General features: G+C 37.1%; 1 protein-coding gene across 1 annotated transcript in view; it reads right to left on the reverse strand.

The window, feature by feature from the left end:
• Positions 1-12,592, reverse strand: part of FAM19A5 (family with sequence similarity 19 member A5, C-C motif chemokine like) — a 384,146-nt gene that overhangs the window by 114,276 nt on the left and 257,278 nt on the right. The gene's annotated exons all lie outside the window — the stretch shown is intronic.

Below are 12,592 nucleotides of genomic sequence, written 5' to 3' on the forward strand. Positions count from 1 at the left end.
AATCTGGTACTAAAAGTCTAGCAGTATTTTACTAACAGTAAAGACCTGCCCCACTATTCTAAACCCAGATGTCCTCCTGTCCCAAAACTGTGAGGCTAGTATGATTCAGGAGTTTATCTGCCTGCTGCCCACCACTTCAATAGAGAGCTGCCAACATTCAAACCGAAATTACTAAGCTGTCTGCATTTGAAAATCTGAACTTCAGATAGAGACCATACAAAAATACAGATTAGAAAAGACAAACAGACACCTGTGGGAGTTTTGGAGGTCCTCTGAGATGAAAGGCACAGAGAGAACCTTGATATTATTAGCTTAAACATTGTACATCCCTGATCCAGTTTCACAAAGTCATATCACATTAAAATGGGGTTCCAGCCGCTTTGTGGGAAGCATTATTAGTCTTACCAAGGAAGCTTAAATGCCAGCTGGGCATAAATTGCTGATGCTCTTCAGGCAGGCAACAGGCCCTTCTAGAGGGACGCCGTCAGGTATCACCCCCACATGACCACACAGTAAAACAGAGGGAGGACATGTCAGTGCATGTAAGCAGTTGACACTGAGTCTGGCTCATACACAGTATAGGCAGGGCTACACTGGGACCTACACTCAGTGCTCCAGCCCTCTTTTCTACACTCCAAATTTGGCATTTCCCTTGGCTTTATACTTGTATATAATGATTAGACTTCCAAAACTTATGTTAACATTGAAGTATTCTGACCTAAAGCTGTTAAAGCAAGAATGCAAATACTGAGTCTAGGGTGACTACTTTAAAAAAGCTGCTCAGAATTGGTCAGTATTCTTAGCAAACACTCAATGTTTTATGCTTAGCAAAATTAAAAATTCAGTAATGCATGCAAAGCTGATGTCTGAAGGTTAAAATATGCTTGCTGCTCTACGTAGAAGACATCTATGTTACCAAAGAGAGCCTATGCTTAAAAACTTTTAATTTGTATTACATATACCCCAGATAGTAAACTTTAAAAATATTTTTTAAAAAAGCTGATTATTCTCAAGGTCAGGAGGACTAAGTCTTCCAATTATGTAGGACTGTTAAAGGAGATATTTAAAATCTAAACAGCAAAACAGTAATAAAGGAAAACATTAAAAAAGATAATTGGATAGGAAACAGGTGATTTTTTTCCATTGGCTATTTTTATTGTAATGCCAGTGCTAGTCAGTGCATCAAAACATCCTATTACAACTGAAGAAAAAACAATTCATAGACTTTTTCTTTTTTTTTTAAACTCAAACTCCAAATCAGTTCTATTCTTTATCTGAAATACTCCAAAAATATTGGTTTTTTCCTACCCCAAATAAGAATTTATTTTTCCACTGTGATGCACAGTCTAGACTGCTACATCTTCTCTTTGTTGAGGTGAGGAACTTCTAGCCTTTGGGCTGACTTCATTCTATACTGCTCTGGCCCATTCTCTCCAACCTCTTTGTCTTTTGCTCTCTCCTCTTCCAGCTCTTTCCAACCACTCTATATCAAGTAGCTCTGTGTCGCTATGTCTCTTCCTGCCTTTACTGTGCTCCATACTAGTAGTGTCTTCCCTGAAACTCCACCTTTTCATTTTGAGAATGCACCACTTCAGCAATACTGCCCCACAGCTCTTTTGACTACTTCCCTTCTGTTGGTCCTGTGGTCCATGTCTTCCCCTCCACAAGTCACCGAATCAGCGAATATTAGTGGAGAGCTATGTGGGAACACTATGTGTGGGTTGGAGGAGATTTACATTGTGCAGGGCAATGGAGAGAGTCTGGACATGGGTCTGTACTGAGTGCCCTGGTGATGTACAGCAATAGCTGCTTAGTGCAGTGTTGGAGAGGCAGAGGAACACCGCTGCTATAGCATAAAGGTACTGAACAAAGAGGACTATGATGTGCCGTAAAGGCACTGGGCACAAAGGTTGGAAAGTCAGTGCGTAATATAGGATACAGGGAAATACTGAATAACTTTGGAGGATAATATGGAGTATAGGGGAGAAGACTGGATGCCTCCTAGTTAACACATAGCCCATCAAAGGTATTGTCCAATTCCATTTAACCTTCAGTGATAAAGAAATTCTTTATTGATTGCAGTGGGGGGAAGAGGTTCAGGGAAGGAAGTGGGACTTAATTGGCTGGAAGGTGAGTCTGACTCAGGGAGGTTGGTAACTGCCAGCTTAATTTATTCCTTTATGTAAGATGAATTTACCATGGGAGCTCACAGAATGAACAATAAACAGAAGGTACTTTTTGTATGCTTTAGAAAATATGGAAAGGACAAGAAAATTCTTATCACCTTCAGGCTTACCTGAGTTTTGTACTGCATCTATTTATTTCATGTATTCTGCTCCCTTCTTGTTATATGTGCCACTCTCTCTTCAAATGAGAGTCTGTTTCACAGTAAATCACCCTGTTTTGCAAACAAGTCAAAGTCATGTTTGCTTTCACAATACCACCTTTTTTCTTGCTGACTACAGCCTAGCGCCGATATCTCCTCTCTTCTCTCCTTTAAGGAGAGGCAAATCTTTCCTTCATCCCTTTTAATTTCTCTCTTACCTTATCCTTGGGGTTCCACCATGACTAGTTGTATATCCTCTTCCTTCACATTCAATTGGAGCTTTACCTTGCCCTCTTAAAAGGGATAAGCAAGGGTAGAGGTCCTCTGTGTATGCCCTCCTAGGAAGGATGTTGGAGGAAAGACTGAAACTCTCAAAGAAATACTCTGAAACAAGTGGATGGACATTTCACTTTCCCTCTTCCACCTCATCTGAGAGTACAAAGAAGTTTGGAGGGCTTTCCTCCTTATCCTACTCCCCACAATCTGGATAATTAACAAAAGGAAGCATCTACATATCCTTATTTCCTTGTACAAATAAGGACTCAGTCTGTCATTAGACTGCAAGTGCTTTCAGTCTAGGACTGTATGAAACTTGCTTATGAAGCACCTTGCATGCCTATGATATTGTAGAAATAATACAACAGTAAGACATAAGCAAAACAAGTTATGCAAATGAAAAATACAGTCATTACATACATAAAGTTTATTTATGATATGAAAATGCCAGCTTTAATGCCACAAACTTTTTTTCCTCCTGCAGTATGACCCCCTTAACAGCAGGGGAAACCCAACTCCTTTGCTTCACCTTAAATAGGTAGCTTTCTAAGGTTATGTCTTCAAAGAGGGTTTTTTCTCTGAATCAGCCCTGTGTAGAGTATTCTGAAAGAGGCATACAAAAGTGCATAGCATTAAATACTCTGTACCAGGTGCTGGATGTAGTAGTGCTATTAAAGTTGTTACTAATTTAGCAATAAATTTTAACATTTTCTAGGTGTCTTCTGACACATCATCTATCATCACAGATATTATGTCTAAGGTAAATTTAAAATAATGTGGTATATAGATTTAAAATGCCATTTCTAACCATATTATAGTTTTTCTTGATTCACTTTTATGAAACATACTGTTTCTTTGTTTATAGTTCTCTGTGCTTAATGAGATTATTGGGGGGGGGGGAAGTGATCCCTGACCATGTTGCTTTCACATAGTGCCAGAAGTGTCATTTAGCTATAGTTTTATCTCACCCATTGATGGTAGGGATATATACAAAGGCTCATCTCTCTATATATTCTCTTGCACTCACTGGAGACAAACATGTTGCTCTGACAGAAGCCCACTTTCACACATGAATAGTTTTGAAAGTTTCTCTTTCCCCCTCTTCTGGGGATAACTAGAACCTAGGATGACAAGCAGAGAGGGTAATATAAACACGTTACATTTTTTCCTTGAACTGCCTCTAATCAGTGAAGACTGTGGCTTTTCCAGAAGGCATTCTGAGCAGCTGATGGCCTGAAGTGTTTATACACATTACATTCAAGCAGAAAACCTACTCTGCTAGTCATCCTATGTTCTCTTTAATCCCATAAGAGAGAAAAAGAGACAAGCTTTCAGAAGGCAATTCCAATATTGACACTACGTGACCTCTGACATGACCATCTCATATCACTGCCTGCAGAGGGAGCTTACAGTGACCAAACTCCTGAATTTAGGAACGTCATGTTGACCTATTGCCTCAAGTTAGCTAATGAAACAGATTGCAATCTTGCTCTGCCTCAAGAAATCAAGCACAGAAAACTCTATCCAGTGATGCAGTGCATACTTATGTTAATGCATAATATGTTCTCTAGTATTTTGTCCAGTTCAATTTAAAATGTCTGTAGTAATTAGGCTTCTAGCCACTCCCTCAGAAAATTGTTCCACAATCTAATGTCACATAACCTCCAACCATTTTTCAGTGCTGAAACTGCCGTCAAAGCACGTACATGAAAGAGCATTAGACTACATGGGTGACTGCTTAGAAGTGTCAAGGAACTGAAGGAAACGAAGCTGTTAGCATTGATGAACTAATGCATCCAATGAAACACCGGGAGGCTGAAGGTGTTGTCTTTCAGATGAAATGTGAAAGCAAGGCACTAAACATTAGAGGCAATTAAAGTTCTCTCAGCTTTCTTTGCAACAATACCAGTGTTAACCCCTGGTTCCTAGCCGCCTTCCAAATCACATAATTAAATTCTGCTTTCCTAAATATTTCCCTGCACTATCATTTAGAAAGACAGCCATCACTTAACTTGAAACGCTGTATTGATGCCAGGTTTAACCTCAAAGGAGGATGCTTATGAGTGAAAAATAATTCCAGTTTGGTCACTTTGTTGTAGGTACAAGGTTTAGAAAAGTATTTCATCTTCAATTACATTTTACTTACACTTATCCCAGATCTATTTCCCTTATATATATCCAAAGTGTTTCCTCTCAATCTGTGGTGTATAATCCTTCAGAATCTTGTAGAAAATAATCTGCCAATTTGCTACATAATTATTTAAACTTAATTCCTCTACATCCCTGATTTGTTACTCCATAAACATTCTTAGATCATGGAAGGAGATCTACAGATCTACTTGCCATTAGGAAGCAGTCGATCTCTACCAAAAAAAAAAAAAGGTACTCAGTCTGAGAACCCATAAACCCATACTGGGCCTGACTTTCAAGCTGTGATCAGTACTCACTCTCTGCTACCTGACTGCTGAAGAATGAATTATTCTGTGGAAAACACTAGCATTATGCAAAATCTTGGTCTGCATCTTTATGCCACATCCAGTCATTGAATCATAGAATCATAGAATATCTCAAGTTGGAAGGGACCCATAACGATCATCAAATCCAACTCTCTGATCCTTGCAGGACTACCTAAAAGTAAACCATATGACTAAGAGTGTCGTCCAGATGCTCCTTGAACTCTGACAGGCTTGGTGCCATGACCACTTCCCTGGGCAGCCTGTTCCAGTGACCAACCACCCTCTCAATGAAGAACCTTTTCCTAATGTCCAATCTGAACTTCCCCTGACGCAGCTTCATTCCATTTCCTCGTGTCCTGTGGCTGGTCACCAGAAAGAGGAGATCAGCACCTCCCGCTCTGCTGCCCCCCTTGACGAAGTTGTAGACTGCCATGAGGTCACCCCTCAGCCTTCTCTTCTCCAAGCTGAACAAGCCAAGTGACCTCAGCCGCTCCTTGTAAGTCTTTCCCTTGAGACCTTTCACCATCTTGGTTGCCCTCCTCTGGGCACACACTAATAGTTTGATGTCCTTATATCAAGGAGCCCAAAACTGCACACGGTACTCAAGATGGGGCTGCAGTCACTTGAGTTGAGGTACCAAACACTTCATAACATAGTGAAGCCCTTAACTCTTGTTCTTGATGAAAATACTCCTTTAGGGTACTTACCGATCTGCTTGTTACCTTCCTAAGCAGTTGGTTTTTTTTTTCATTGGTTGGTTGCTTTTTTGTCATGTCTTTGGTTATTCCTGTTGTGGATTCTCAGTCAGGAGGGGAAACCTAACTTATCTCTCTGTATTTCTTATAGACACATCAGTGTTGCCATTGATGCTGCAGCTACTGATACATTCGCTTTACATTGCTCACTTTCTGTCTTGGGGTTGAACAGTGGCATTTCTCCCCCAGCAACACTTCAACCTCTAACTGTCACTTGACATTCATGACCAAAGAGAATAAATATGTTTTATGTGAGCATGTTTATAAGATTTTGCCAAGTTTATGATATTATTTGGGTAAGAACTATTATTCAACTTGATTTGGAATGTCACATGTTGTCCTTAACAGTTTGGAGCAGGAAGCAATGCAACTGGAATGAAATTCATCTTCCTGTGCATTTCTAAATGGAAGTGACCCACAAGGTGGAAATTGTCATAATATGCCAGGTCCATGCATATGAAGAAGCAGCTCATGAGTCACAGAAACAATTTTACTTCCATTGTCAGTAACTGGGAAAATCTGCAGTTCTGATGGAGTTGTCTAGAGGCAGCTGAAAGAAAATAAAACATTGTACACACTTTGGTGCATCTGTAGGTACAGATGCAATTGTGGCTGCATACATGGGAGTTGGAGTGAGGAAAGGGAGAAAAGAATTATTATTTTTTAAGTCATGTTGAAAACTAAGTTTTATACATATGTTGCTGGCGAACCATAGTTGCTATCCTTCCCCCACTGCGTAAGCAAAGGAATACAGTTAAGGATACATTTTTTTTCTTTTAAAATTTCTAGGTAGGAGTAAATAGAAATCATTAATATTGTAAGGTACAGCATAAGACAAGTACCCAATGGTTATTTCATAAATAAGCATATACAGTGTTTGGAACACTTCAGATACGTCATAACAAAAAAACACTAAGAGACTGCCAAGGCTCAAGAAGGTATACTAAAACTTAAAATAAGGGTATATAAGCAATGACCAAAATATTATTTATTCTGTTCCTTGAAAGATATTCTAATATTGCAGTGCATTATTACATCCTACCAGTAACATACACAGCATTAAATATGACCACTGGTTAACAAGTTCTAGGATTGTTTAAAAGCCGTGATTATAAACAAAACTGCTTTATTCTTTGGAAATTAAACTCATGACCACAGTCAGAATATTCCCAGGCAAATATTAAACCATCACATACACACTTCTTTACTATTCCATGTAGCCTCTCACTCAGTAGTAATATTAATTACTTACAAATTAGGGATTTAATTTTCAGGGTTGCTAGACATCTAGACAGAAGATCTTCTGTACATACTGGTCACTCAATGAGTTTAACTGTTTAGTGTACCTGAATCTTCAAAAATGTAAGAAAATTCTAACTTTTTCTGTGATTCCGCAACTGAAATGTTAGTATTGACAATGTTTTTTGATACCCAGGCTCTCTATGCAAATAGAGAAAGGAAAAGCAGAAAATGGGTGATACTATCTTTCAGACCCCAGGGAACCAGCAGAATTTTATTAGGGTAATGTTTCAAAAATGTTCATTACAGGCAAAATATTCTCCAGTTTAAAGTAATTGTCACTCTTTCCAATCTGTCAAGAAGAATAGCAAGGCAAGCTAAATACATGTTCTAGCCTGTTTAACTTCATAGCTACCTAGCAGAATAGCCAATCATTTTGCTACTACCATAATGTAATTAATACCATTTGCCCAAGGTCAAATAGAATCATAAAATCATAGGACGGTTTGGATTGGAAGGGACTTTAGAGATCATCTAGTCCAACCCCCCTGCCATAGGCAGGGACATCTTTCACTAGATCAGGTGGCTCAAAGCCCCGTCCAACCTGACCTTGAACACTTCCAGGGATGGGGCATCCCCAACTTCTCCATTGTTCATGGAACAACCTGTTCCACCACACCTGTCTCACCACCCTCATCATAAAAAATTTAGTTCTTATGTCCAATCTAAACCTACCCTCTTTTAGTTTAAAACCATTGCCCCTTGTAATGGCCCCAGTAAAAAGTTTTTCTCTGTCTTTCTTATAAGCCCCCTTTATATATTGAAAAGCCACAATAAAGTCTTGCTGGAGCCTTCTCCAGGCTGACCAACCCCAACTCTCTCAGCCTTTCTTCACAAAAGAGTTGTTCCAGCTATCTGATAATTTTCATGGCCAAATAGTCCCACTCTCCTCCTAGACTTAAATCTTCCACGCTATACCATACACTGCTTCTGGTCCAGCAAAATGTCTACGAAGTATTATTCAGTCTCCTTTTAATTTCATATCCATCCCACTTTGCCTTTTGGTTTTACTTGTTTTAAACTGACATACCTTAAATGCAACAAAGTTAAATGTATATTTACAGTGAGGAAACATTTGCAAACATCTGCAATAAAACCACGATAAAATAATATAAATAGCACATTAACAAACATCCAAAATACTGTAAATGTAAAAGCTAAAATTCTCATTTCTGAAAATCATTATAGTCCTCTTTTTTTTTTTTCCTTTTTTTTCCCCCAGTATGAATAAGATACTTTAGAATGATGAAGCTCTCCAGGTATTAGGCAGTTTTGTTTCAAGTGCATGACCTAGGATTCTATTAATGATCAGTTCCGACCCCTACACCTCCCCGCAGACTCCTAGAGATAATGAGAAGAGCAGGGAATTATTGATCAAAACTAATGTGGCTTCCTTGTGGATCCTCAGTTTCTGTGTTAAACAAAATCAATCAATGCCAACTGAAAATCATGTTAGTCATAATGTACGAACAAATTATACCAACTAAGATTCTATAGAAAATAATATTGTTACAATGCTTGCAAAAGAATTAAAATTTTATTAAAACTTTAAAAAGTAAAAAAGAAAAAAAAAAAAAAGAGACTGATTCACAACATAAATTGTCTGAACACTTTGAATTCAGTTACCTGAGCTCCAGCTACTCCAAATTTAGGAATTTTGGATATCAGGATCAACGTCCTGGGATTTTTCATAGCACTTTGTAGACATAAAAGTAGCCAGAACTCAAATCCAGAGCATGAGAATCTTCTAATCACAGAATTCAGGTAAGCAAATTAAAGATTGCCATCCTAATTTTCTCAAGCAATTAAACCACTTCTCTCATACCACTTTTCCTCTCATCAACTGCTTCTATTTTCTGGAGAAAATTACTGTTTATTTTTGAGCTATAAATATATATTGGACAGAATTACTGGAATCTATTGAATATTTAAATGTTCATCCCACTCTTCTCAGGTTAATATACTTGTATTCTATGGAACGCTTCAGCATGACAAATTTTATTTTCAGACAGATACAATTCTTGTGAAAGAACACAAACCATGGGTGCACGTGTACACACACTGTTATCAAAGACTTCTTGTCACGTGCTTTAAAACAAGTTTCAATTAGTGAAGGTACTGGACAAAAATGGAGAATAACTGCTATCTTCCAGTCTCTCACAGGCTCCAGCTTAAAAAACTGATGAAGCTTGACTGACACACAGGGATATTACTCTGGTGATAAACCAGATGCTATGTTGAAATATAATATCTTATCAAAGTAATGCAATTGAGGTCATTGCTATGGAATTTGATCTCAAAAAAGGGACTAGAGAATGCTAGTTGTAAATAATAATAATATAACTAAAAGTGCAGGCAAACGACTGTCATAATATCACAAAACCTACATTCATGAATAAAAAATACATCACAACCAAACATACCAAATATACATTATGACTCTGTGGGTCTAGGAATGAAGCAATCAACACTAAATCACGCTTGAAATCAGGGTGAATATTGATGCCATTTTTTCCGATTACATTAGCAATCTGCCATACTTAAAGACTGCTAGAAAAAAATAAAGAGTAAATCAGCACTCTCCATCATAGGGAAACATTTCAAGATCTCTGTTCTTCATGCTCTGCTCAGACCACGCCCTAAACACTGCATTTTCATTTTTAAGAATTCCAGTTTTATCTATCTGACATATACTGTCTTTCATTTCTTAGGAAAAGACCTTAGCTGATGTAGCAGTGGAAATCGGAGTGGATTCTGGTAATGAACTCAGGACTTACTCTAAGATCTACGTTGACAAGTGCAATCTCAGACAATGCTTGCAAGGTTTAAGAGCCCTTAAATTACTTACTCTTTTTACTGCAATAATTGACACTTGCATTTCAGAGCTCCAGGAAATATACAGCATAACTGAATATATTCTAAGGCACTTCTCTCCATTAAACAATGAACAAATGGTAGCCAGGTACAACATGATGCATTTTAAGGTTGTAAAAATTAATAGCTTTGGTACTGAATCTTCAAAACACTCTCTTGCCAGAAGCTGTAACACAATTGTTAGCTAATATTTTCTTGGTAGTAGGTTAGTAGGTCACGCTTAATATGCCTGCTTCCTTCACAAATGACTTTGCATTAGCTGTTAAAGGTCTAAGGTCTAATTCTGCTACCTTTACTTCAGAAATAATCTCATTAAAATCAAGACTATATATAGAATAAAACTAAAAGAACCAAATCTTTGGGAAGCAAACTGGCATGAAAAAAAAAACACTGCCCAACGACATTTTTTTCTTGTTGATAGCAGAAATGAAATCTCAAATAGCAATTATGTTCTTAACATCAACTATAATATAAATAAAGAAAATTTGCAAAAGCACACTCTATGTCCTATTTAAGAAAGCTCAGAGAAGGATTTATTTGTTTGTTTGAAAAATGAGATTTATAAGAAAAAAGTGAATGGAAAGTCTGCTAGACGGAAGATTTCCATAGGTGAAAAAACCCTTCTTTATTGTAATAAAATAAAAAAAAAAAGTTTGCTGGTTGCATTCCTAAACCAGCAGTATGTGACTTAATATCAGAGACAAAATTAGCTTTTCTCAGACATAATTTTACGTAGATTTCATGTTCTGTCCAGAAGAAAGCATTCAGTAGCTCTGTTTGAAACACTTTATTCTAGAAATGAATATAAACAGTACGGAAAAATTCAGTGTGTATTCTTTAAATTAGGAACCTGGTAAATTCACAGATGGATACTTGTTAGTCAATGGCCAATTTATCTGCCGGCTTTATTTGCAAGCAGAAGATTAGAGACAAGATAAAGTACTCGTTTATGCTTTCCTATATAATGGTGTTTATAGTATGTAAAACTATTTTTTTAACTTCATTCACGAATAAAACCTACAGATCAAAGATTTGGCTTGTGCCTTCTTTTTAATTTGGGAACTTGATATACAGTTCTAGGTATCATTAACCTTTTTGAGCATTGATTACAAAACATCCCTAACAGTGTCCAGGAAAGCAAAGTAGCATGTCCTAAACATCTTGCAGTTACCATTCTTAGCAAATGGCTCAACATCCTAACTATAAACATTTCACAAAATAATAAAGAACCATGTTATTAGATCTTACTAGAACTATGTAGAAAAGCTTTAAAAAATGAATGATAATACTTGGACATATAAGTTAATGGGAAGCTCTATTTTTCAACTGATGAACTTCCCACTTATTTTTCAAATGTGGAGTATGACATAAAGAGCCCTCTCTGACTACACAATACCTAACCATAGACCCTGTCATCCAGTTCTCTGTTTTCATAAAATGATCAAGTACATTGAAAGCAAAAGCAGAGTTTGAAATAGCCCTTCTTCATGAGTTCCCAATAAAATAAAAAAATAATTTTTTTTTTTTTTTTTTTAATTAAATTCCCTCAAACCTTCCACCCTTGGAAACAAAGCTTCAAACCTTCCACACTTGGAAACTAAGCTAATATAGCAATTGGAGGATGAGGTGTAGTCATGTCTTCTTACTGACACGTACATTCTAGCTATCTAAAGTCTCATCACCACACATGTCTTAAGGCAAGGCAGAGAAACGGTGAATATCAGAATGTGATACATCTGATTTATCTTAGGCACTTAGGATGAGATAAATTACTCTGAGAAGGTGCCTTTTGCTCTCCATTGGGTGTAAAGAAAAACTGGAGTTACTAGATTAGACAACTAACTTTGGATACCCAAGTTACAGCAAATGAGTCTCACCATAGGCCGCAACTGACTGAGGAAAAATTGTGTTTAGTTCCCGCCAGATGATGCAAAACTGGTATTTTCCCTTAGAACTTTGTTTTAAAATGGGAAACATATGTTGAATATTTTAACTGCTAACAAGTATTTTTGCGAAAGTTACAACTATAAATGACACAATAAAATAATTCCTTTCTTAAGCAATTAAGTCTTATGATCTTACAGTAAAACAGGAAAGAAGAGAATTAGTGGATATAGTATCACATTACGGAAGAGACAGCTAAGAAACTGTCTTACAGAGTACCAAAAACAGTGAAAGGAAAATGCAAAAATAGAATGTGCATGATGTTCTATATTTAGCTTTGTGGGTAGGCTCTGAAATCTCCTTTGAGCTGTCTTCTTTGATAGTCACTGGTAAGACCGAATTCTGAGGCAACAGTAGGGTGTTCTCAGCAATATTTTTATTTGAGGGCTCAAACCAGTCAGTATTCAAAGGCAATCTGTGAATTTATTATAGTTGTATACATAAGCATCTTCTTTTTATTTTTGTTAACTGAGCCTAGATCAAAACATACTATTTTGCATCAGTTATTTTCAATATGTTTCAAATTTTATTTTTAATATGAATGCTTGCTAATAGCCTTGCACTGGCAGACCTGTCTTGAAGATTGTCCCATTGTTAATGTCTTACTTAGCTGTAACACAGAAATTCATTTGTCTCAAAAAATGATTTCAAAGTGAAATATT

The sequence above is a fragment of the Aptenodytes forsteri genome, unplaced genomic scaffold (genome assembly GCF_000699145.1).
Source record: "Aptenodytes forsteri isolate BGI_AS27 unplaced genomic scaffold, ASM69914v1 Scaffold137, whole genome shotgun sequence".
In the NCBI taxonomy this organism is placed as follows: Eukaryota; Metazoa; Chordata; class Aves; order Sphenisciformes; family Spheniscidae; genus Aptenodytes; species Aptenodytes forsteri.